Source organism: Hippopotamus amphibius, chromosome 4, assembly GCF_030028045.1.
Source record: "Hippopotamus amphibius kiboko isolate mHipAmp2 chromosome 4, mHipAmp2.hap2, whole genome shotgun sequence".
Lineage (NCBI taxonomy): Eukaryota > Metazoa > Chordata > Mammalia > Artiodactyla > Hippopotamidae > Hippopotamus > Hippopotamus amphibius.
In genome coordinates, this window is record NC_080189.1 from 77,403,536 (window position 1) to 77,427,607 (window position 24,072).

Sequence of the window (24,072 nt, forward strand, 5' to 3'; positions counted from 1 at the left end):
ATGCCTGCCAAGGATGCTTCTTTCCCAGCTCTTGGCTCCATTTTCAAGGATCTGACTGGCCAGAGTGAGGTCACATACCCACTGAACAGCAGCCAGAGGCCTGGTTTGGGGGATACAGGAGAGGGGCAGCCCCTTGGAGCCCTCAGACCAAACCTGAACACAGAGTTCTTTGCCAGGACAGGCTACGTATCACTCATCCTGTGTCCCTGGATGCTTAGGGCAGTGCCTGACCCACAGCCTGTGCTCGGTGCACATTTACTGAAATAAATTGAGAGCAAATCATCCTCAGAAACAACAAGTCCACACACCAGTGGATGTGCTACCTTTGATAAAAAGAAAGCAGATTCTTTTGTCATTGTCCCATCCTAGAACATGTTCCAGTTTCCATCTTGGCTTCTGCATCTCGGTTACCGAAGACTCACTGAGCCCCACTCTCCCCATCATCATCATTCAATCACAGATTCAAGAAGAAGCATTTCTCTGAAGTGGGGGCTCTTTCTGGTCCCTGAAATGATCAGCCCTGAAGAGGAGTGTCCTTGCCTTCTGTACTAAGCCCTCAAGGGACTCTGAGCAGGCAGAGGGGAAGGGGCTAGTCCATGGTCACCCAGCAGGTTGTGCTGGAGCAGACATCCAGGCTCCTGAGGAAGGGAGAGACCCTTCCATTACTTGGCACTTCCTCATTTGGGGTGTCAGAGTCTCCATCAGTTAAATGAGGATGCTGAACTGCCCAGCACGGCAGAGCCCTCCTGCAATTTCTCTGACCAATATTGGCCGTGCCATCATGAAGCCCTCTGACTCACCCTGCTCTCACCCACAAGACAGACTGCTCCCTGACTCCCCAGGAAGATTCTCGGAAGTAAAAGGAAAGATACACCTAGATGAAAGGGTATGTGGGAAGTCAGAGGTTCAGGAAATTGTCTGGCATGACTCAAAAGCAGCTGCAAGCAATGCTCTGTTCTCTTCCTGCTGAAAATAGTCTGCAGGTGAGCACATCCAGGGGCCCCTGTGACTTCTGTTCTCTGGCAACTCAAAAGATACCTTGCGGTTCCTGCCACTAAAATAGAGCCCTCCTGTTGTCTCAGGAGCATGTCTCTGAGGACTGCTGTGGGTGGCATTCTTCCCTGATGCTTTGAGGCTGCGTGTAACCCTGGTGTTCTCAGTCCCACGTCAATCTGGCCAGGGCTCTGCCTTCCGCTACTAGCCCTTCTGAAGCTGGAGTAGGTTGCCAAGAACCAGGTGACATGCATACATCACCAACCATCTCAAAGGCATGGGGAAGGCAGTGCTGTCCTCCCTGTTTGATATACATGGAGACCAGAGTCGGGGCATGACAGAGCAGGCTTCATGGACTCTGATGCTTTCACAGGGTTAGGGCTTCCCTGGACAAGATAGGCAGTGCCAACTCATCAACTCATATTACTTCTGCTTCATTCATTCCGCATTCATTTATGCGTTTAAGAACACGGACCTCGCACCAAGCCTTATGCTAGAAGCAGGGAGGTAAATAAGACACAAAACTTGTCGCCGAGTGGCTCAGTGTGGAGAAGCAAGGGTCCCACCAACAAACACCTACCTGCACGGTGGAGTCCAGGGAGGGATGAGGCGTGACCGTCCCAGGGGCACCAGGCTCTACAGAAGAACAAAGTTTCACCAGGAGCGAGGTGAGTGAAACAGCAAACCTGTGGCTGCAAGAAGAGCAGAGGCCAAGGCCGGGAAGACTAACAGTACAGGACAGCGCAAGTTCCCCTGTGGTCAGCAAGTGGGGCTTAGTATGGGGGAGGGAAGGGGGAACAGCCAGCTCACCCAACCCCCACAGACAAACCCCAGTCACTGAACTTGGCTTCTGGAATCTTTGAGGTTAGTACGGGTGTTGCTGGAAATAGCTCCCAGCTAGACAGAGCCACACAGAAGGTGGACATTGTTTTCTCTGCTGCCACATTGGACTGCAGAACGAGCCAGTCCTTACTGTGGATGTGAAGTTGAAAACAACCAAGCACTGCATTCAAAGAGAGCAAACCATGCTTGGCAGGGTATTTATTTTCATTAGGATAACTCCTCATCATTCTAACCAACTGTGATAGATACCATCTCGGCTTTAATAGATGTAATTTTGAGAATTAACAGTGTGCTGTGGGGTGGAAGGAAAGGTATCTGGTGTCTGGAGACAAGATTAAAGCTAATGTTCCACCCTAAGAGTCTACATTAGCAGACTCAAAAACGTAATTCTCGTCTCCAGTGTCTGGTAGCAAGCCACTGCCTCTTATTACATGTCTTTTAAAATTCATTCAAGAGTGGAATAATTGACGGTCAGAGAGCTGGGAGAAAGACTCATGTGTAACTCAATTTGAGGGGCTCTTCTCATGCTATGGGACATAACAAGAGAATAAATAATAAAGCAGCTACCAGATGACAAATCAATTAGAGTGACAATCCCACGCCAAGAACAGCAGAACCTAGAAGCACTGTGACCATTGCCCAGAGCAGCCCTGTCAGCCACAGCACCATGGTCACAACGTCCTGGGCACCCCGCCAGGATGACCATGACCCTGTCAGCACCGTTGCCGCTGGAATCATCACGGTGGCCCTCTGCACCACCGTCATTCACGTCTCACTTTCTTCGTAACCTACTGACCTCTGAAATTGAGTGCCCTGGGGCTGTCCTCAGACCACCTGCTACCTGGGTCCACCCTCCTGCAGTCCAGTGGCTTTGAACACAGAGTTTCAAGGCCAACTCTGTGTGCACCCCACTCACCTGCACTTTCTCAGACTCAACACCCCTGTCGGTCTCCACTCGGGAGTCTAAGACACATCAAAGGTGTAACCATTCACCGGTCTTGGACTTCAGCCCCCCACCCCTGCAGCCACCAGCCACTCTCATCTCAATAAATGGCACCTTAACCCTGACCTTTGTAACTGGCTGCGGAGACGGAAACCCGGCACCACCTTTATTTACACCCAATGCAATGCGCCTAGACTTCACCTGCGATGCCGCGTTCCACGGCTCAGCCACACCTGCTGAACCAACGTGATGCCTTAACTCCCCTCCCCCTGCTCTTCCCCTCTCAATTCTACGCAGGAGCCAGCATCCTTCTTCTAAAGAGACGTGAAGTCTTGTCACTCCCAAACCCAAAGCCTGTAAAAGGGCTCAACCAGATCCAGGCCCACCCCTCCCACCCCCTGCCCTCAGGTGGCACTTCTCCCCACTTTGCCGGAGGGACACGCCCGGCCCCCAGCCTCCCACCCTCCCAACATGCCAAACTGGCTGCTTCCTAGGAGACTTTGATCTCCTGTTTGCTCTGGAAGCCGGAACCACTTCTCATTTCCTTCTCTCATGTCCAACATTGCTCTACCAGAGGAGACTAAGACAAAATACCTTGTCGCCTGCCGTCCTTTGTCAGCCACCCTGCTTTATCTTTCTTCACAGCATGTTTCGGTCTGTTCAGTGCCAGGCTAGCTCCATCAGAATGTCAAATCCACGGAGCAGAGGTTAGCTTATTGCTGTCTCCTGACCCAGTGCCTTCACGAATGCACGTTTATCAAGTGGATGAACGGATGGATAAAGAAGTGTGAAACTATCCCTAGTGTTCATGAAGTTGAAACATTAGTGCCAGAAATTGTCTTCCATGTGGGGCATCTAGACCAGAATGGGAGAAATCAGGCCAACACCACAGACACAAAGAGAAGCACCAGCCCCTGTCCTCAGGTCTGGGAGTCCCCGTGAAACGGTGGCCAGTGGGCCAGTTCTCACTATGTGAGTCCCCACTTCCAGGGAGGGTTTCTGCCAGTGATTGCTTTCAGGAAGTCATCCATAGAAAGGTTCTCTGGGGAGGGGAAGAAATTAGTGACATCCAACTGATTCAAGGAAAGAAAAATTTAAAATGGAAACATAGGGACTTTCGTGGTGGCGCGGTGGTTAAGAATCCACCTGACTATGCAGGGGACACAGGTTCAATCCCTGGTCCAGGAAGATCCCACATGCCTCGGAACGACTAAGCCCATGCACCACAACTACTGAAGCCTGAGCTCCTAGAGCCAGTGCTCTGCAACAAGTGAAGCCACTGCACTGAGAAGCCCGCACACCACAACGAAGAGCAGCCCCCATTCACCATAACGACATAACAGCTTGCACACAGCAACGAAGACCCAACTTAGCCAAAAATAAATTAATTAATTTAATTAAATTAAAAATTTTCTTTAAATGGAAACAAAATACTTTCAATAATACTTGAAAAAATAACAAAGGAGGTTGCTATAGACTAGTCCCACAAGAACTTGACATGAGGTAAGGTTGCCCTCAAAACCAGATCAATCCGCAGTGTCTCAGAGATGTGCCAGGTCATCCTCAAAAGACACAGCAGGATGCAGATAACTTAGCCAAAGTGGATGAGGCACTTGCTATGAGCCTGGAGAGTTTCTAAGCACTTTGCAGTCCTGATGACAATCGTGCAACCTATTCTGCAGGAGAAGACACTGAGACACGGGAGGTGGGGGATGGGGGGGATGGTAAATTGCTCGGCCACCCAGCTGATGTATGGCGGGATGGGTGCCCAGTGCAGGTGGTTGGGGCCAGGACCACCAGCCTGGTGCCTGAACCACCAGCCCTGGTGACTCCTGGCCGTGACCATGCTGTGTTATCTGAAAGATGTGTGTGGGGTGTATATGGGGGGCGGGGGGGTGTGGCTACAGTGGGGAGTTCTGGTGCCGCAGAGGCTAGAACCAGGGAAGCCACAGAGATGGCACAGGCAAGATGGGAGATCTTTACTTGCCTGATCCTCTTCGCAAAACCATGCCCCTTACAAAAGGGCAGCACCCTGGCCGGACCCCATTAAATAGATATAGGTTATTTTACCTGATAGCCTGACAGGCCCCTATGACCTCCCTTTGTTCTGCTGCCCCAAGTGGGTCTGCCATCTGGAAGGGAGGCACTGGTCACACAGGTGGGAATATTCTGGTCTGCACAAATGACCTACGCTAACAAATTGCTTTATAATCTACTCCTGCATGTCAGGGAAGGTCATCAGCTTCCCTAAGCCAGGTCAGCGATGAGTGGGGCTAAGACCTCAGTGGCTCCCTTCCCCACACACATCCATAAATTTCTAAGGGAGACAGAATCCTCCCGGGGGGGAAGGGATTCCAATTCTGCTCTTACCCCAGCACCTTCTTTGAATTCAAGATGAAAATCACCGCCTGAACGAGAGACTCAACAGCCCCAACCAAAGCTTGACTACAGGTGCAGCAATTACCTGGGGTTGGATGCCTGGCGAGGACTGGCACGACCACACAGCTTACTTACGAAAGGTGTGAATAAAGGCTAAGATTCTGGAGGAGGAAGGAAGCGCAGACAACCATGGAAGGTCGGAAATTTCCAGATACCGACCGCCAGGATCCTTTCTCAGTCACACAAGACATGCTTCACCTTCGAAACATGAACCACAAAGATAGGTGTGAGACGTCTAGGTCTTGGAGCCACGGCACAGTTAACCTGGGATAGGTGCTGGCTGCAGCCACAGGGTCCTGTCTTGGGCGACAGAGCCACGCATCTAAAGTGATGGAACCTGAGAATAAAGGGCTGTAACACCTGCCAACTGGGGGGTTTTCACAGAGAGGTGAGAGAAAGAATGCCTGCCCCAGTAGAAAAGGCTGTCTTTCCAGCTTTGTCTACACCTCAGCTCTTGAATCTGTACCCCTCTCTCTGCAGCCACTGTCCCCACCCTATTCCAGCCACCTTCACCTCTCCCCTGGACCTTGCAACTGCCTCCCCCTGGAGTCCCCACTCCACTTTTGTTCCCTGTGGTGGAGATGGTGATCTGACACACCACACTCATCCCAACTTCTCCAGGCCTGTCGTCCTCTTCCACAGAGGCTGGGGACAAAAAATTAGATTTCTCACATGTCCTTGCACCTGTTCCCTCTGCAAATTAGTTCCACCAATTGGATGCATCCACACAAGATACTGAAAGCAGAAGAGGTAGGGGCCCTCCTGCATCTGTTTCAGCTACTTCTGTTGGCACAAATGGGAGACTTTTCCTGCAGCCTCAGTCCAGTGTCTATTCACCAGCTTTCCGGGCATTTGGAGGCAGGGCTGTATATAGTGACAACAGTGGGTCCCAAATATTGGATCACAAATCAGGTATGTTTTTCCCAGGATGGAATGCAGAATATGACAAAAGAATCTAACTAGATTATGAAAGTATGAACCAATCTCACTGAAGGGAGTGGGGAAGAGGTCCTGACCTAGGTAACTTTGGAAATGAATGAAGTCTATACAACTCAAGGCAAAAAGAACTTAAATAGCACTGCAGGGCTTCCCTGGTGGTACAGTGGTTAAGAATCCACCTGCCAATGCAGGGGACACAGGTTCAAGCCCTAGTCCAGGAAGATCCCACGTGCCACGGAGCAACTAAGCCGGTGTGCCACAGCTACTGAGCCTGCCCTCTAAAACCTTCAAGCCACAACTACTGAGCCCATGTGCCACAACTACTGAAGTGCACGTGCCTAGAACCCATACTCTGCAACAAAAGAAACCACTGCAATGAGAAGCCCATGGGCCACAACGAAGAGTAGCCCCCACTCGCCACATGTAGAGAAAGTTCACACTCAGCAACCAAGATCCAACGCAGCCAAAATAAATTAAATAAAATAATAAATAAATAAATAAATAAATAAATAAATAAGCACTGCACTCTAGTTGGCAAGTTGTTTCTCATGGGAGTACAATTTTACAAGTCTGAAATCACTGTGCATATATACTGGAAACAAACAATTAACTAACTGTATAGAGGATGGTGAGAGCCAGCTCTGTCATTGTTGCAGTTAGACTTTCCAGATAAGCTAGGGGAGGAGGTTAGCATGAGCAATGTGGTATGGGATTAAAGTTGGGTAGATAACTATGAGCTTACATTTACCCTCATATAGGTACAGATGGATGTGTCTGTGTGTACACACATAGGTACACACACACGTGTTTCCCAGCCCCATCTGCTGAGAAGGCCTAGAATCAATGATCCTCCAATAACAATGACCACACCCAACACCCAGATCATGGTCTCTAAGACCATTCTTCAGTAAAAGAAACCAGGGCTCCTAAAAGAAATGGCTTATTCTAGGACTGGACAGGAAATATATGAGATGACCCTAGAGTATCTTGTGTTATAAAAGATAAGAAAATGCTCAAAAAGCACAAAATGATGTTGGTACATGAAGTGACATAGGAGTCAACCAAAGAGTCTCCTAATGGCCAAAGCTGGTACAATTTGAGCAACAAAAAAATTATGTGGAATTGGATTATAAACCAAAATATAACAAAAACATCCCTGAGTTCTTACTGATGTAATTGACTGGATAGATGAATAGACAGGAGAGAACGGATGCGACTCCTTGCAGCAGAGTTCCAAGGTGTTTATTGCCCACTCAACAAGGCACTGCAGCATCGCTCCCTACCCCTTGGGAGTGGGGTGCACATAGTGACTTCTTTAAGAAGAGCACAGTGTGGAAAGGGGGGAGTAACTTCACAGTGGAGAAATTCGCCAGCACTACCCCCAATCCCGCTTCTAGTATTACATTTATACTAGAGAAGTGAAAGCCAATGTTCTAAATTTTGTTTTAATTTGTATTTCTTAATGATTAATGCTGTTGAGAATGTCCATATGCTTACTTGCCATCCGTATATCTTCTTTGGTGAAGTATCTATTTAATGCGGTTTTTTTTTTTTTTTTTTTTTGCTTATTTTTTATTGGGTTGTTCCTTTTTTAATTAATTAATTTACTTGTTTATTTATTGGCTGTGTTGGGTCTTCATTGCTGCACGCGGGCTTTCTCTAGTTGTGGACAGCAGGGGCTACTCTTCATTGCCGTGCGCAGGCTTCTCATTGCGGTGGCTTCTCTTGTTATGGAGCATGGGCTCTCAGAGTGTGGACTTCAGTAATTGTGGCACGTAGGTTCAATAATTGTGGCTTGGGAGCTCTAGAGCACAGGCTCAGTAGTTGTGACGCACGGGCTTAGATGCTCCTCGGCATGTGGGATCTTCCTGGACCACGGATGGAACCCGTGTTCCCTGCCTTGGCAGGCGAATTCTCAACCACTGCGCCACCAGGGAAGCCCTGGGTTGTTCCTTTTCTTATACTGAGTTTTGAGAGGTCCTTCTACACTCTGGATACAAGTTCTTTGTCAGACATATACTTTGGAAATACTTTCTCCCAGTCTGTGGCTGGTCTTTGCATTCTCATAATAATGCCTCTCAGAGATCAGAAGTTTTAAATTTTCATGAAGTCCAATTTCTTAGTTTGTTCGGGTATGGATCGTGCTTTGATAACATATCTCAGGAATCTTTGCTTAACACAATGCCACAAACATTCAGTTCTGGGTTTGTTTCTGTGATTGATTCTTCTTCTCGTTACATCATGTTTTCTGGCTTCTTTACATGCCTGGTATATTGGATTAGATGCCAGCATCATGTATCTTACCCCGTTGGGCTGGGGGGGGGGAGATGGGGGGAGTTGTGGGGTTGGCCTCCCAGGCTCCCCCAGCCTCTCACTCCTCACAGGTACCAGGAGGAAGCATTCCAGGTGGCCCTAGGTCCCTTCCTCCCCTACTCTCCCTCCACTTTGTACTTCACCATCTCTCTAGACAGGGCGCAACCCCTGTAAGCAAAGATCATCTGTGGTTTCTCTCCTCTTGAGGCTGCTAAATTTGGCAGCCTGCCATCCCAGCACCACTGGGCTCAGTGAGCTGATGACCATTGAAAGATTCCCCTCTGAACCCAGGCTTGGCTGCTGTATTGCTGAGAGCCAGGGTCTCCCTTGCTTGTGGTGAGGGGATGGCGAGAGGGGGCCTAGGAGAAGGGCAAGCTCTGCCCCTGCAGGTACATGGGAGGAGGACCCAGGAGGTTTCTATTCTGAACTATCACTTCTTTATTCTGAGATCTCTAAAAGTGGTATTTCCACCCTGAGAGCAGCAGTTTGCTTCAAAGACCCACATGTGATCCACATGGGTCTCAGATCCTTCCTCCTCCACAGCATTGACCTCTGTGCCCACACCAGGCTGACTGCACAGCCACCCCTCCTCACACCTGGGCACACCACAAAGCTTTTCCAGTGTTGCCCTGATGGGGTGGGGGGCAAACCCCTCAATTTCCCCTCTGGCAAGAGTGGACAAGCTCGGGGAGCAAGACTGAAACACAGTTCGGGGCCACGGCCTAGACAAAGGCAGGGTCAGGCTCAGAGCACACAGGCTGGCCCCAGATCAGAGCCCCACCTCCACCAAGCTGAGGGCAGGAATGAGGGAGCCGTGTTCCAGGAAGAGCACCGGTGCTCTGGTGGAAAAGCCTCTCGGGTTGGAGTCATTGGCTTCTTTCCTTATTAGCTGTATCAGCCTGGGCAAAGGGCCAGGACACTGGCATTCAGATGCTTTCAGAGGGGCCACCCAGAAAGCACAGGGTGATGATCCAGGGAACCCAAGAGAGGCCACGGCACAGGTTGGATGGGTCCCCAACCCCCTCTTCACCCCTAGAGCTGGTTTTTCATCCCTCCACCTCTCACCAGGAGACAAGAGGGTTTCCTCTCCAGGGAAATGAAGCCAGAGAGGATCCAGGTCTGGGACACAAGAGGCAGGAGTGGGACGGGGGCAGGTGATGAGTGAGACCAAAGGCCAAGCATTGTTTGCAAACCCTCCAAGGGGAGAGAGGTCCACACCCCCAGCCAGCTCCCCGAAGTCCAGCAAGGCAGGGCACCCTTGGAATACAGCCTTTCTGAGAACCGACATCCTCAAAGATAAGCTTTCCAGGTGGTGACAGGAGGAAAAGCCCGCCAGTGGCCAGTCTCCACCGAATAAGTGAACCCAGCATTTCCCCACCAGCTTTAGACCACCAACGCTCAAATGGGAACCTAGCCTCCAAAGCAGGCAAAACAGACTTCTAGAGGAGATAGAGGTGGTGCAGGGGGTTAGGCTAGAACCTAGAAAACAGAGCTTCTTTATCGTAGATAGCTTTCCCATCCAAAAAAATGAGTGGGAAGGGCATTGCCGACAAGGGGATAAGCAGAAACAGAATATGCTGGCGAGAAAAACACTCGCCAGCCCTAAAACATTAATGCCCCCTTTGCTTTGGTGTTTCAGTTACTGGGAATTCATTCTAAGAAAATTATACCAAACTATGCAAAGCCCCCATGCTTCAAGGCTAATAAGCATCAGCACTAGAAATCAACTTGAGTTGCAACAACAGAAGAGAAGTGAAGCAAATCACAGCCCACCCACGTGATGACTTAGCACACTGCAAGCCAGGGTGATAACTAAAAGGCCGAGTAGTGATAATAAAGGCATTTGTGACGCAGTTACAGGAAACTGTGTACAGCCGGCCCTTCACATCAGCAGGTTCTGCATCCACAGATTCAACCAAGGATCAAAAATATTCAGAAAAAAATTCTGGAACATTCCTAAAAGCAAAACTTGAATTTGCCAAGCTCTGGCAACTATTTACATAGCATTAACATTGTATCAGTTATTGTCAGTAATCTACAAATGATTTGAAGTATACAGGAGGATGCGTGTAGGTTATATGCAAATACTACACTATTTTATATAAGGGACTTGAGCATTTGTGGACTTTGGTATCTGTGGGAGCCCCGGTGGATACAGAGAGACAGCTACATGTACTATTTGCACACATCGTCAGCGTGTGCACGCCCAGGGGTAAAGGTTGGAATAACATTGAGAAACACATGGCAAGACTGTACATGACGTTTATTAAATGAGGTGCTTGTCACATTGCTGGTTACTCAGTAAATGAACCTTTTGAAAACTGAAATAACCTAGCTGATTTTTTTTTATTTTTTGGGTAGTTTGGTGATAGGGTCCCACGATGGAAGTGGCTGCAAAACAAGTTGCCAATCGCCCCTTGCTTCCTGGAGTACACAACCCCAGGCTGTGCAGACCAGGCTGCTCCAGGCGAGGGCTCTCAGAACACTGACACTCCAGCAGCTGGTTTCCCACACTGTGTTATATTTATTAACATTTAGCCCAGACCTAATTGACAATACTAAATGCTGGTTCTCTAAACATTCAGTTTCATTATTTGCAATGGTAATTTCGGTAAACAGTCGCTATTCCAAAGCTCTGTAGTGTGAAATTAAATTTGTTGGTTAATTAATTGGAAGAATGTAGCGACTTCATTCTGCTTCAAGATTGTGGCATTGAAATTAGTGATCTGTAAAATTACTCACAGTACAGCAAAGTCAAAACAATAGAATAAATACACTTCTCAACTTTTAGAAACCAGCAAGCACTGAGTGGCCTGCAAAAATGTTATTGAAGAATTAACACACTGCCATGTTCATTGGAGGATATTCTTGTTTTAATAACAAAGTCTGTGCTTGCTTATTGCTTTGGGGTCATTTTAGTGCCTGAATTATTGCCCAGGACAATTTTTCTCACTAACATTGCATTTGACAGAATGGAAGTTGGAGAGCCTCACCCTAATGGCAGTTGAAAGGAAAAGGTCTTACTCAGAGAGTGGCCTTCTATCTGAAGTTGGTTACATTACGTCAATATTTTCTATTAGCTTGTTATAAATCTTCCAGTTATAAATTATAACATGAACTACTTAGACCAAGGACATTTTAAATGGTTGACTTCAAAAGATAATCACCACTGTATGTCTGACCTCCATTAGCAGGCCCAGAACATCACCAATTATGATAATGAGATGACTTTTTTTTCACCTATTGAATTGGCAAGGATTAAAAGCATGGATAATCCCAGTGTTAACACAGTGGGTGAGGAAGCATCTGACACACTCTTTGAGGAGTAGAAACTGATACAATACTTATGAAAGCAATTTGGTATCAAAATTGTATCCAACAAGGATCACAAGCCTCCTGTACAGCACCTCCTAAGAGATTCCATACCTGGAAATGTGTCCTTCAGGTGTGATTGTGGATGTGTTGAAAAGTGCACATATGAGGATTAGACTCACAGTGCTATTTATGATCATGAAATACTCCATATGGTGGATTTTTCACTGATTCTGGCCAACATTATGGCATTGATTACATGTATTTACAATGTTCATTCAATGGGATGATTAAGCAGAAATTGGAAATACCATAGCAGAAGACAACATAATGATAGGAAAACACATTCATCACATAGTGTCAAGCTGTAAAAGCCACCTGCATATTCTGCAGGGTGGCCCCCTTTCCTGAAAGCTGTGTGTGTGGGTATCAAACGTGACTTAGAAGTTTACAGGTGGGGCTTCAAGATGGGGCTAATAGGGGATTTTCTTCCTTTTGTTCATCCATATTTCTTCATTGAGTAGGGTTGGTGTTGGAATTTTTTTTTTTTAATTTATTGGCTGCATTGAGTCTTCATTGCTGTGAGGGCTTTCTCTAGCTGTGGCGAGTGGTGCTCGGGCTCCTTGCTGCAGTAGCTTCTCTTGTTGCGGAGCACAGGCTCTAGGTGCATGGGCTTCAGTAGTTGTGGCACACGGGCTCAGTAGTTGCTGCTCACGGGCTCTAGAGCTCAGGCTCAATAGTTGTGGTTCAAGGACTTAGTTGCTCTGTGGCATGTGGGATCTTCCTGGAGCAGGGATCGAACCCATGTCCCCTGCATTGGCAGGCAGATTCTTAACTACTGCGCCACCTAGGAAGTTCCAGAATTTCTTCTTTTTTTTAGGAGCACAAAATTGTTTAAGACACAGTAATTGGCAGCTCTCCCAAGGAGTGTGGAAATAAATGGCTTTGGCAAGGGCAGGAGAGCACCCCACCTCACCCAGTGACCCAGCCAACATAGCAAAGCAGACTTCAGTGAGAAAGTGAGGCCAAGTTGCCTTCCCAAAGGCTGTACTAGATTTTCACTGAATGCCCTGTGACTGTATGGTGCTTGGCAGCCAAGAGGAAATGGAATTAGAAGAAAGAGGGTAGGGTCAGTTTGCACAGGAACCACAGCTGCCATCAGCAGCTGCTGTTGCCCCCAGGCGGATGGAAATGTCTCAGTTTATTACAAACCTTGCAAGGCTTTTGTCTAAACATCAATTAGTATAATCTGCAAAAATACTGAACTACTATGCTGTACACCTAAAACTATAACCAAGCAGGACCCTATGGGGCCTTCCTGGGACAGACCCTCCACCATGTCCTCCACCTGACTCTTATTTGTAGGAAAAGTTTAGCCTCCTAGGCCTTCCCCAAGTTCCAAAGGATAAATTTAATCAGAGAAGTGAGAAAATGCAGAGACAAAGGAAAACAGTGAAGCAAGAGAAAATAATAATAGTTCAACCGTTAAATGAAGTTAAGAACTTTAGTTCCTTTTCAGGGGCTATAGCTATTATTCTAAGCCATGTCCTTTGAGCTGTTTTGCAGACACTGAAACCCCCACCAGGTGGGAGAAGTTAACTGTATGCTGTCCATAAGCACATAGACCCCAGAACAGTTGGAACCAGAAGGTTGATGATGTTGACTCCTGGTTACCTCACCACCAACCAATCAGAACAATGTCCAGGAGCTGGTCACACATCCCCAACTCCTTCCCTCACACTGTCTTTAAAAACCTTCCCCTGAAAGCCATCAAGGAGTTCAGGTCTTTTGAGCACTAGCTACCTGGACTCCTTGCTTGGCACCTGCAATAAACGCTGCACTTTCTTTCACCACAACCCAGTGTCAGTACTTTGGCTTTACTGCACTGGTGAGTGGACTTGAGTTTGGTTCAGTAACAAAACAAATACCATATTGTAAATCAATTATATTTCAATTTTAAAAAGAAAGAAATGGCCTCTGTGGGAACAAGCAAATTTGTCTCTTCTGGTCTAGGCACTTGTTCTGTGTTCTTTTATGAGATGGTCAGTCAGGTGTAGCCACAGGAGGAGGCAGAGGAGAGGCTCAGAAAAACAAATTTCTACCACTCAAAAGACATGGCACACCACAAAAGGCCACAGGGAGCACTGGGTGATCAGGAGGCAGAGGACAGGAGTGAAGGGAGGGCCAAGGCCAAGGCCTTTATTAGAGTTTCCATCAAAAGGACAAAGCAGGGCAGGATGAAGAGCTTAGGACTGGCTAGTTTGAGTAATTCTGGCGGCTCTAAGCTATAGACATGGTCCCTAGTTGCCTGGTAGCTGGCCCTGGTGTGATTAAAATGGAGGAATATTGTCCTCTGGGGTGCACGGGCCAGACAGAGGAGGTCTGGCTCTGGATCGGTTAGTTCCCATTTCACAGACCTGTTCCCAGATGAGTCCTTTTCTGTCTCTAAGCATTGGCTCACCCAGAAGAACCAGTTTCTCCCCAACCAGAAAGGGTTTGTAAGATGCCAAAAGATCATAACATACAGGAAAAACTTTTAATGTAAACAATATAAATAATGTCAGGTACAACAGAAGTTCCTAAACATGGCGTAATTCCAGTATGTATGAGGAGGCTCCTGACACCAGAATGGGAAGCCTCTCACACACCCTCGCCATGGTCCTCAAGTCTCCTTAGATGGAGCCTATACACATAGTAACTTTACAACTGCAGAGACTGTGACTTTGGCAATTGAAACAAAATTAAATGCAGGCTTTTAAATAACAAAGGTGAAACACTTGAGGACTATTTAAGGAATACCACCCTTTCCGGGGGACACTGGCCAAAGGTGTCCCTGGGGATTGGATGGGGTGGAGGAGCACTTCCGCTCTCCAGTGTTTGCCAAATAAAAATTGTGGGAATGCTCTCCTGAACATGAACTGGATGCTGGCCTCATTCGGGAGAAAACTGGAGTGGGGCCACTGTAGACCCTACCCCAAGGGGCAGCTGGAGAAATGACGGCCCCCATCAGATGAACCTCCGGGTGCAGCACACACAGACAGAGGCAGAGCTTCCCCTGCAGGAGGGCAGCAGGATGCCCAGCCTGGACCGCGCATGTGCGCAGAAGCCTGTGCCTCATCTGGCTGAAATCCAGGCAACAGCTTTCCTATCCCCTTCCTCCTTCTCCTCATCTCCACACCCCCAACTCCCACCCCAGGGGTCAAAATTGCCGCAGGCTGAGGGAAGGAGGCAGATACACAAGGAGAGAGGACAGAACTTGAGTCCGGGAGGACGAGGAGTCTCCACTCTAACTGGAGGTCGCATATAAATTGGAACCAGGCATGTTCATCACCAATTTGAGACACTGTGAGTGTCCAGCACAGTCCTCGAGAAGGACGAGTCCTGCCCAGCAGCACAAGGAAGGGAGACCCGGGTTGTATTCGTCTAGAATTGTGAGGATCCCAAGAACCGACCCAGCGTCAGGACAGACATGGATTTTCCCTGGCATCTGAAGCACAGCAGGATGTGAGCCACTGAATAAACGCACAGAAGCAGGTTGGATGGTTTTAGCTTAGTCTTTCTATTTCACTTGAAGAAAATTAAAATAGTGCTTGTAGACTGAAGCTATTCCACAAAGTGCCTCAATTTAACTTCTGAGTGCTGACGGCACCATGGGTTTGTGTAAGATGAGAGCTGAGAAGAGCCCAGTGGGAGAGCTTAAGGCAGAGGCTCTGCATCTCCCATCCCCGGCGCCTACCACATCCCCGGCCGCCTGGGTTTCCGGCCCCAAGCTTTGCTGGCGGTGGTTTGGGGTTGAAGCTCATCCCCACAGTCCTGTCCCTCGGCTCCAGGCTGGGCAGGAGCTCAGCGGTCAGTCACCCTGTGCCAGGGTCCTGCCTGCCACCCCCATTTTGGTTACACCCAGGAGAACGTTTCCTCACAGCCCTGGACACAGGTCCCCTGGGGTCCCTCACAACCATTCGGGGGCTGCACCACAGACCTGACTGTCCAGAAACTGCTGAAGGTCAAATGTGATTCCTCTATGCCTAGATAAATGAGGTAAGAATGAAGAGATGTTACTGGAAGTCTCTCTGAAGTTGTGACTCCCAAGCCCCCAGGGTAGAAACCGGGAGGCAGAGCAGGGTGACCAGCTCCTGACCACAGGGGAAGTCGCAGGAGAGCTGGGACGAGAGCCCAGATGTCCCTTCCTTTCACAGGTCTGACCCTGCCCCCTGCACCTGGGGTGCAAGTCCCCAGACTGGAGGCAGCAGGGAGCAGGACTCAGAGCAGGGAGTTGCCCAAGTATCTCCAGTGCCTCTGGGGGCCTCCCAGTCCCTCCATGCAGGTAGGAGGGGGAGGGTCTCTCCTGTGAGCTCCAGGGAAAGGTCAGTGAGATGTGCTGAGGGGCAGGGAGGGTTCTGGCAATATTAGAGAGTCTGAAAGCAGGGAACCGGAAGGCTTGGCTCCACTGCCCCTTCCCCTTCTGCAAACCTGGACCCAAGCAGAAATACACCTGCAGCAGAACACAGCAGGACAGGGAGCACAGGGAAGCCCAGCACTCCAGGGGGAGGCCTCGCTGGGGAATAAGGAGGGGGCACAGGGAGCTTTACTCAGGACACAGACCAGTGTAAGAAAACACAGATTAGAACAAAAAAAGCAATGGTGGAATATATTGGCCTTATCATCTCTTCCTCTTCCCTCCTCCTTCCCCCCTCCATCCCTTCTTCCTCCTCTTTCTGCCCCCCTTCCCCTTCTCTCCTTGCCTCCTTTCCTCCCCCTTCCTCCCCTCCACACTCTGACCTTCACCCTCAGGATGCTCTCTCAGCTGCTGAGAAAGATGGCTCCCAGCAGCCTCTGACTTCCTTGGTCCTCAGCTCCAGCTGTCTCTGAAAGAGAAAGGAGCACTTTCCCCCAATACTTTTGGCAACACTCTGAGGTTGGCTGTGATGGGCCTGATTTGGGTCATGTTTTGTCCCTAAGCCAATCACCATGGCCAAGGAATGCAGCACTGTCACTGGTTAGGCTCAAGTCATGGCCCAACCTGGGCCTGAGATTGGCACATGGACCACATATTGGGGATAAATGGATAGTCCCCCCAAAGAGATGATAGACAGGCAAAAATAAAAGTGACCAAGAGAGTGACTTAAGCCACACAGGCCACAGGGTCTGCTGTCTCCCTCCAGAATCCAAGATGAAGGAGTAGAAAATTCAGAAGAATGGAGAGAGAGAGCGTTCACAAAAGCACATCAACTTTTATGCTTTGATGACACAGAAGCATAAACAATGGCTTTATCAGGCGCTCAAATCTAGCCAGCTGGACAGGAACTCCTGTTTCTTTTTTTGGGGGGGGGGGGGGAAGGAGGGAGGGGACAAGAGTAATAGGATGAACCAGATGGACCAGTGTGTAGATTGAGAGGCTCTTCCCCAATTAGATTCATCTTCCAGGCCCTGAGGCTTCCAGGGACAGTGAGTGAGGTGCTAGGAGCAGCAAACAACCCCACAGCCCAGGAAAGCCACCTCCTGTTATCCCAGACAGACTTCTCCACCTTTGCCACATGCCAAACAATCCTCTATGCAAGGAAACTACCTACAAGAGACCATGTCAGCTTCAAGGACACACACGGACTCAAAGTTAAGGGATGGAGAAAATATCCCACGCAAACAAAAACCAAAAGATGGCAGGAGTAGCTCCACTTGTATCAGACAAAATGAACATTTAACCAAAAATTGGTAACAGTAGATAAAGTCATTATATAGTGATAAAGGGATCAATTTGTCAAGGGCATGTAACAATTGTAACTATATAGTGCACCCAAAAAAAACAAAAAAGAGCACCTGAATAAATTAAACAGAAATAAGGAATCTGAAGGGAGAAAAAGACAATACAATAGCAGTCGAAGAATTCAATACCCACTTCCAAAAGTGAATGGATCACACAGACAGAAAACCTAACAGACATTCCATCCAACAGGAGCAGAATACACATTCTTCTCAAGCACAAATGGAGCATTTCCACAGAATAGATCATATATTAGGTTACAAAACAAGCCTTAACAGATTTAAGAAGATTGAAATCATACCAAGTGTCTTTTCCAACCACGGTGGTATGAAACTAGAAATAAAGAAAAAGAGGAAAACTGCAAAATTCACAAATATGAGGAAATTAACACACTCCTAAACAACTGATGGGTCAAAGGTGTGTGTGTTTGTGTGTAAACACACATACCTCCTATAGGTGTGTATTTTATATATATATATAACTATATCGTGGAAGGGGATATATTTTAAGGAACTGCCTCCTGCTATTGTAGGGCTGGCAAGTCCACAGTCTGCAGGGCAGGCAGGGGGCTAAAGACGCAGGGAGGAGCTGATGCCGCAGCTCAAGTCTGGAGGCAGAATTTCCTCTTCCTCGAGGGACCCCAGTCTTTTTTCTCAAAGCCATCAACTGATTGCAGGAGGCGCACCCACATTATGGAGGGTCATCTGCTTTACTCAGGGTCTACTGATTCAAATGTTAATCTCATCTAAAAAATACCTTCACAGCATCATCTAGGCTGGTGTTTGACCACATATCTGGGCAACATGGCCTAGCCAAGTTGACACATAAAAGTTCTCATCACAACATCCTTCAGAAGAGAAAGAATAGGGTCTGAGTTGATGCAGATGCAGTGAAGTTGCCTGTGAGTGGAAGCAGGAGCTGGAGGCAGCAGGTACCGAGGGAGGCCCAGGAGGCTCCTGGCCTGGATGATTGGCAGGACACAAGTGCCCAAGGCTGACTCAGCCGCTGGGGCCGCAGGGTGATAACTAACTGCCCTCAAACATTTTCTCCTGACCAAAGAGCTATTTGTTTTCTCAGACTAATTAGAAGCACTGCCATCAGGAAGAATCCCTAGCCAGTGCTTGAAAATAGAATCACTTTCCCCAGGAAGTGCTGTGCTGAAAGCTCCCCTGTGGCCACAGGAGCCGCTGCCCCCGCCTGGAGGGCCAGTCTCCATCACTAGGGGGGCACAGCCGGCGGGGTCCTACAGCCGGGAGAAGGGCACCCGGATGACAAGCTCATCTCCAGACATTTGTGCCCTGGGTTTTCATCATCTGCAGAGACAAGGGACTGAGTGGGTTAAAGCAAATGAATTTGCAGTTGAGGTGGCCCCACCAGGCCACTCAACCCAGCAGATAAATGAGAGAAACGCAGGCTGTACCAATCCTTGCCTCTCCCGTGCTGGGAGACCACGGAGAAAACAAGCTGAGGCCCAGTTTCAAAGCGAGAGCTTGATTGGATGCTCAAAATTTCAAAGTCATGGTTTATAAATCCATCTCTGTATTAGCTCCATTTCAAAAACATTCACGAAGTCTCCTTGCTCTGTCCCATCCCCATTTTTATGTAACAAACGTTTGCTTTCTTCAGGGCTCAAGCAAGCACACGTTGTTCATTCATCCATTCATTCACGTATCCAGCTTTATTGGGATGTAACTGACATATAACATTATGTAAGTTTCAGGAGTACCACCTAATGATTTGATACACATATGTATTGTGAAATAGTTACCACATAAGGTTAGTTAACATCTCCATCACCTCACATAGGTAAAACATTTCTTTCAGCGGTGAGAACTTGTAAGATCTACTCTCTTAGCAACTTTTACATATACCATAGGGTATCGCTAGCAATATTCAACATGTGTTACATTAGCTCTCCAGAACTGATTCATCTTTTTTGTCTTGTAGCCTCTGACCGACATCTCCTCATTTCCACCACATCCGAGCCCCAGGTAACCACCCATCTACTCTCTGTTTCTATGAATTCAATGTTTTTAGATTCCACATATAAATGTGATCATGCAGTATTTGTCTTTGTCTGACTTTTTTTCACCCCCCAGGCATCCCACATCATACCTAACTACTTAAGCCAGTATCATATATTATAGACTTTATTAAAGACAACTCAATTTCGGGCACAAATTCTGCATCTGCTTCTTTGAGACCAACAGAACGGTGGCTTCAGCACTACGCATGTCTGTACCTCTCTCTTCCCACACAAGCCCAGCATGAAGGTCATCATGACTCCAGGCCCCTCTTGATCAGTCCTCTGCCCCTTGTATCTGAATGGTTGGAATGACTCCCCACCAGCCCAGGCAGGGTCAGAGGCAGTGAGGACAGGACGAAGGTGCCCTCCTCATGTCTGCTCTCATCATCTCAGGTATGGTATAAAGGACAACTCCCACAGGACATAACTCCAATTCTATTCATTGTTTGGAAAACCAAGCTTTATTCTTTGTGTGTGTGTGTGTGTGTGTGTGTGTGCGCGCGCGCACTACATATATACAATGGAATATTACTCAGCCATAAAAAAGAACAGAATAATGCCATTTGCAGCAATATGGACAGACCCAAGACTTATTCTTGATTTAAACACCCTCCAATTTCTAGATGTGACTTATGGCCCAGGATATTGTGGTCTGAATATATGTGTGTGCAACCCCTGTGTGTGTGCACATTGTACGTGTGCACATGTGCACCCAAATGTGTGCTAATGATGTGCTGTGTGGCCTTGGCCCCCCTTGTCTACACACCACCTCCACTGCCCCAGGAAAGGAAGATCACAGACAGGCAGACACACAGGACACAGGATTTATGTATTGGTTTCTGGGCTTCCAGACAACGCCTTGCAGATGCCGTAGTTATGGGACACACTTGCCCTTACGGCCCACCCCTTCCCATTGCAGCTGTGGGCACCCAGACACACTTGCCCCCAAACAAGTCTCTCTGGGGTGGGAAGAGAGGTGGTCCAGGGAGAAGCAGAAAGTTGGATGCTCCTAGGAGCCCCTGAGAGGGTCTCAGCCACATGTCTTTGGGTCTGACCCTGAGAGCTCTGGGATTCTGAGAGAAGATTGGGGCTTGGGCTTCAGAAAACAGACAGGTGACAGATTCCTCCACACAGAGACACACAGACCCCAAGGCAGAACAGGGGGCACGCGCCTCAATGTGGTTGCAAGAGCACATCTACTCAGAGCAGCAAATAGGCTGTCTCTGGACTCCGAGTCCACATGGGGAAGTGGGGTCTCTTGCGCCCTCCACAAGTGCGGCTTGCTGACTGAGAAAAGCAGAGCATCGGTCAGTCCGAAGGTGGTGGTAGCAAGGTGCCAGAGCCAGAGCCACACCAACCTCAAACTGGGGTCAGCAGGAACCAGAGAAGAGGGGTGCCGTACTCACTGGGTTCAGGGGCCCGCCTGCCACACTCTTGATGTAACATGCCTGTGCACCCCAGAACTCAGATGGATACCCAAGGACAATAACGGGATGCTGGAAGATGAACTCTGGGACTGATGGAAATCTGTTATTGGCCATGAGATGGGGTGGGGAGAGAAAGTCAGAGATACAGAAAGACTTACAATCAATACAAAGAATTAAGCTGGTGCAGAAAATCTTTCCTCCTATATGTCTCAAACACATAGAAATGATAGATAAAACATAAGAACACAACATTAGCAATGAATCTGCGTGGATGAGACTAGAGAAGAAAGACGGAGATATCTTTTTACTTCATACTTTATATTTCTTATGCTAAGAACTTAAGAGGACCACTGAAGGAACAGAATTAGGAAGTAAAGTTCCAAAGCGATGAAAGGGAAAATGGATGAAATAAATATGGCCAATGTGAATGTCAAGAGAGAGGGTTAAAGAAATAAGCAAAGAGCATGGCAAATGGACTACTAAAAAATATATGGTAAACTAAGGCCAAAAATGTGAGTGATCATAACCATGTAAATGAATTCAAGTCACCAATTAAAAAGCAGAGACTGGGACCTCCCTGGAGGTCCAGTGGTAAAGAATCCACCTTGCAATGCAGGGGACACAGGTTCAATCCCTGGTCAGGGAACTAAGATCCCACGTGCTTCAGGGCAACTAAGGCCCTGTGCTCTGGAGCCCCCATGCCGCAAGTAGAGAGAAAAAGCCCACACACCACAACTAGAGAGAAGCCCCTGTGCTGCAACAAAGAGCCTGCACGCTACAACAACAAAAACAAAAAATCCTGTGTTCCGCAACTAAGACCTGACACAGCCAAAAATAATAAATAAATAATTAAAAAAAAAAAAAAGCAGAGGGGACTTCCTAGGCAGCACAGTGGTTAAGAATCCACCTGCCAATGCAGGGGACACGGGTTCAGTCCCTGCTCCAGGAAGATCCCACATGCTGTGGAGCAACAAAGGCCCTATGCCACAACTATTGAGCCTGCGCTCTAGAGCCTGTGAGCCAAAACTATTGAGCCCATGTGCCACAGCTACTGAAGCCCTCGAGCCTAGAGTTCATGTTCCACAACAAGAGAAGCCACTGCAATGAGGAGCCCACACACCACAATGAAAGGTAGCCCCCACTCACCACAATTAGAGAAAGCCTGTGTGCAGTCACGAGGACCCAACACAGCCAATAAATAAATAAATAAATAAACAAATTTATTAAAAAATAAAAATAAATTTTTAAAAAAGTAGAGACCATCAAATGAAATTAATCAATTAAAATTCAATGCTTTGTAACTTACAAAAGACAAATGTAAAGAAAAACAAACACTAAGGGAAAAAAACAAGGCAAGCCCTAAGCAGATTAAAGCTGTTGCAATATTTTATGTCAGTCATACGTGTCACAAAAATCACTGATAGGACTTGGATTCATTTCCCACCAGAAAGAACCAGGAGAGCTGTGAATCCCTGTCAGCAGAGAACGGGGAGTCCCCACATCACTCCAACTTTCCATCAAAACGCAGCCCCTGATTGTGGGCCCTGGGGAATGGGGACCTGGGAGGAGCGTGGAAGTCTTGCTGGGGTGGGAAGATGGAAGAGAGGGAGGCTGGGGCAGTTGGCAGTTGAGAGAGTTTCCGGAAGAAAGAAGGTATGCTAAGTAAGAACGCCCAAACCTCCACAGGAAGCCCCTCGAGTATTTGCCAGGTACTAAGTTAGGGCTGCAATGGGCACTCAGCTCATCCTGAGCAGGATCCCACGAGGCTGGGGAAAGAATGGCCAGGTGGTTTCAACAGAATGCCACGCAGCAGACCTCACACAGAGCAGGCAATGTTTACACCATGACTAGTCAAACATAGGGTCCTTGGAGGTCACACAGGGCTCTCAGACCCTTTCACCACATGCCCGGAACTAGGTATGCTCTAAGTGAGAGGCCGGCAAACCCTGCCCTGTGAAGCAAATCTTGTCCACCACCTGTTTTTGTTCACCTGTGAGCTCAGAATGGTTTGCAAATTTTTAAACAGCTGGAAAAAGTCAAAAGTATAACCATACTTTATGACACGTAAAAACTGTATTAAATTCAATTTTTCAGGGTCCGTAGATAAAGCTTCATTAAAACGCAGCCATGCGCCGTGGTTTACATATTATCCAGGGCTGTTTTGTGCTGTAATATTGGAGTTGAAAAGTTGTGACAGAGGCCTTATGGCTCACAAAATCTGAAATACTTATTATCTGGCTTGTTAGAGAAATGTTTTGTCATTAGAGAAAATCCCTGCTCTACCTTCCCCAGAGCAAAGCTAACAACTGGATGTTACAGCAAACAGGAGCAGAATGAGGAGGGGGAAGATTTTAAAAGAAACAGATGGAGTTTCTAGAGATGAAAAATAGAGTATCCGAAATAAATTTATTGGGTGGGCTTTCATCAGATTGGTCAATTTTTATGAATGTTGTGTGAGTATTTGAGTAAAAGACATATTTTGCAAGAGACAGTACAATCTCTGGTTTTGATTTATACAAATCAAATCGGATTTACACAGTCTGATTGTGACTTAACTCATAATATCCACTCACACTGATCGTGTCATCTATGTGACCAATTTTTTCATCTACATGACCCATCATAGACTGAGGGACATTAAATTCTTCCTGTTCCAGGCTTTTAATTTGAATTTGCCTGTGTCATTATGTTTAAATTGAAATTCTATGGACAGTGCATAGTTGGGTTCCATTTTTAACCATTTGGACAATTTCATTCTTTTAATTGGTGTCTTTAGATCATTTACACTTAATGTAATTGATTTAGTTAGGTCGATCATTCTATTATTTGTTTTCTATTTGTTCCTTCTGACTTTTGTTCCTCCGTTTCCCCTTTCCTGTCTAGTTTTGGATTGCTAAACATTGTGTATATTTCATTTTAGTTTACCTATTGTGCTCTTTCACTGTATCTGTTTGTATAATATTTTCAGATTGCTCTGTTTGATATAAATTTTATCCTCTAATTAGAGTATAAACACAGTGATATGGTTCCCTTTACCCTCTACCTTTTATGCTATATTTAGCTTATCATCATATCTACA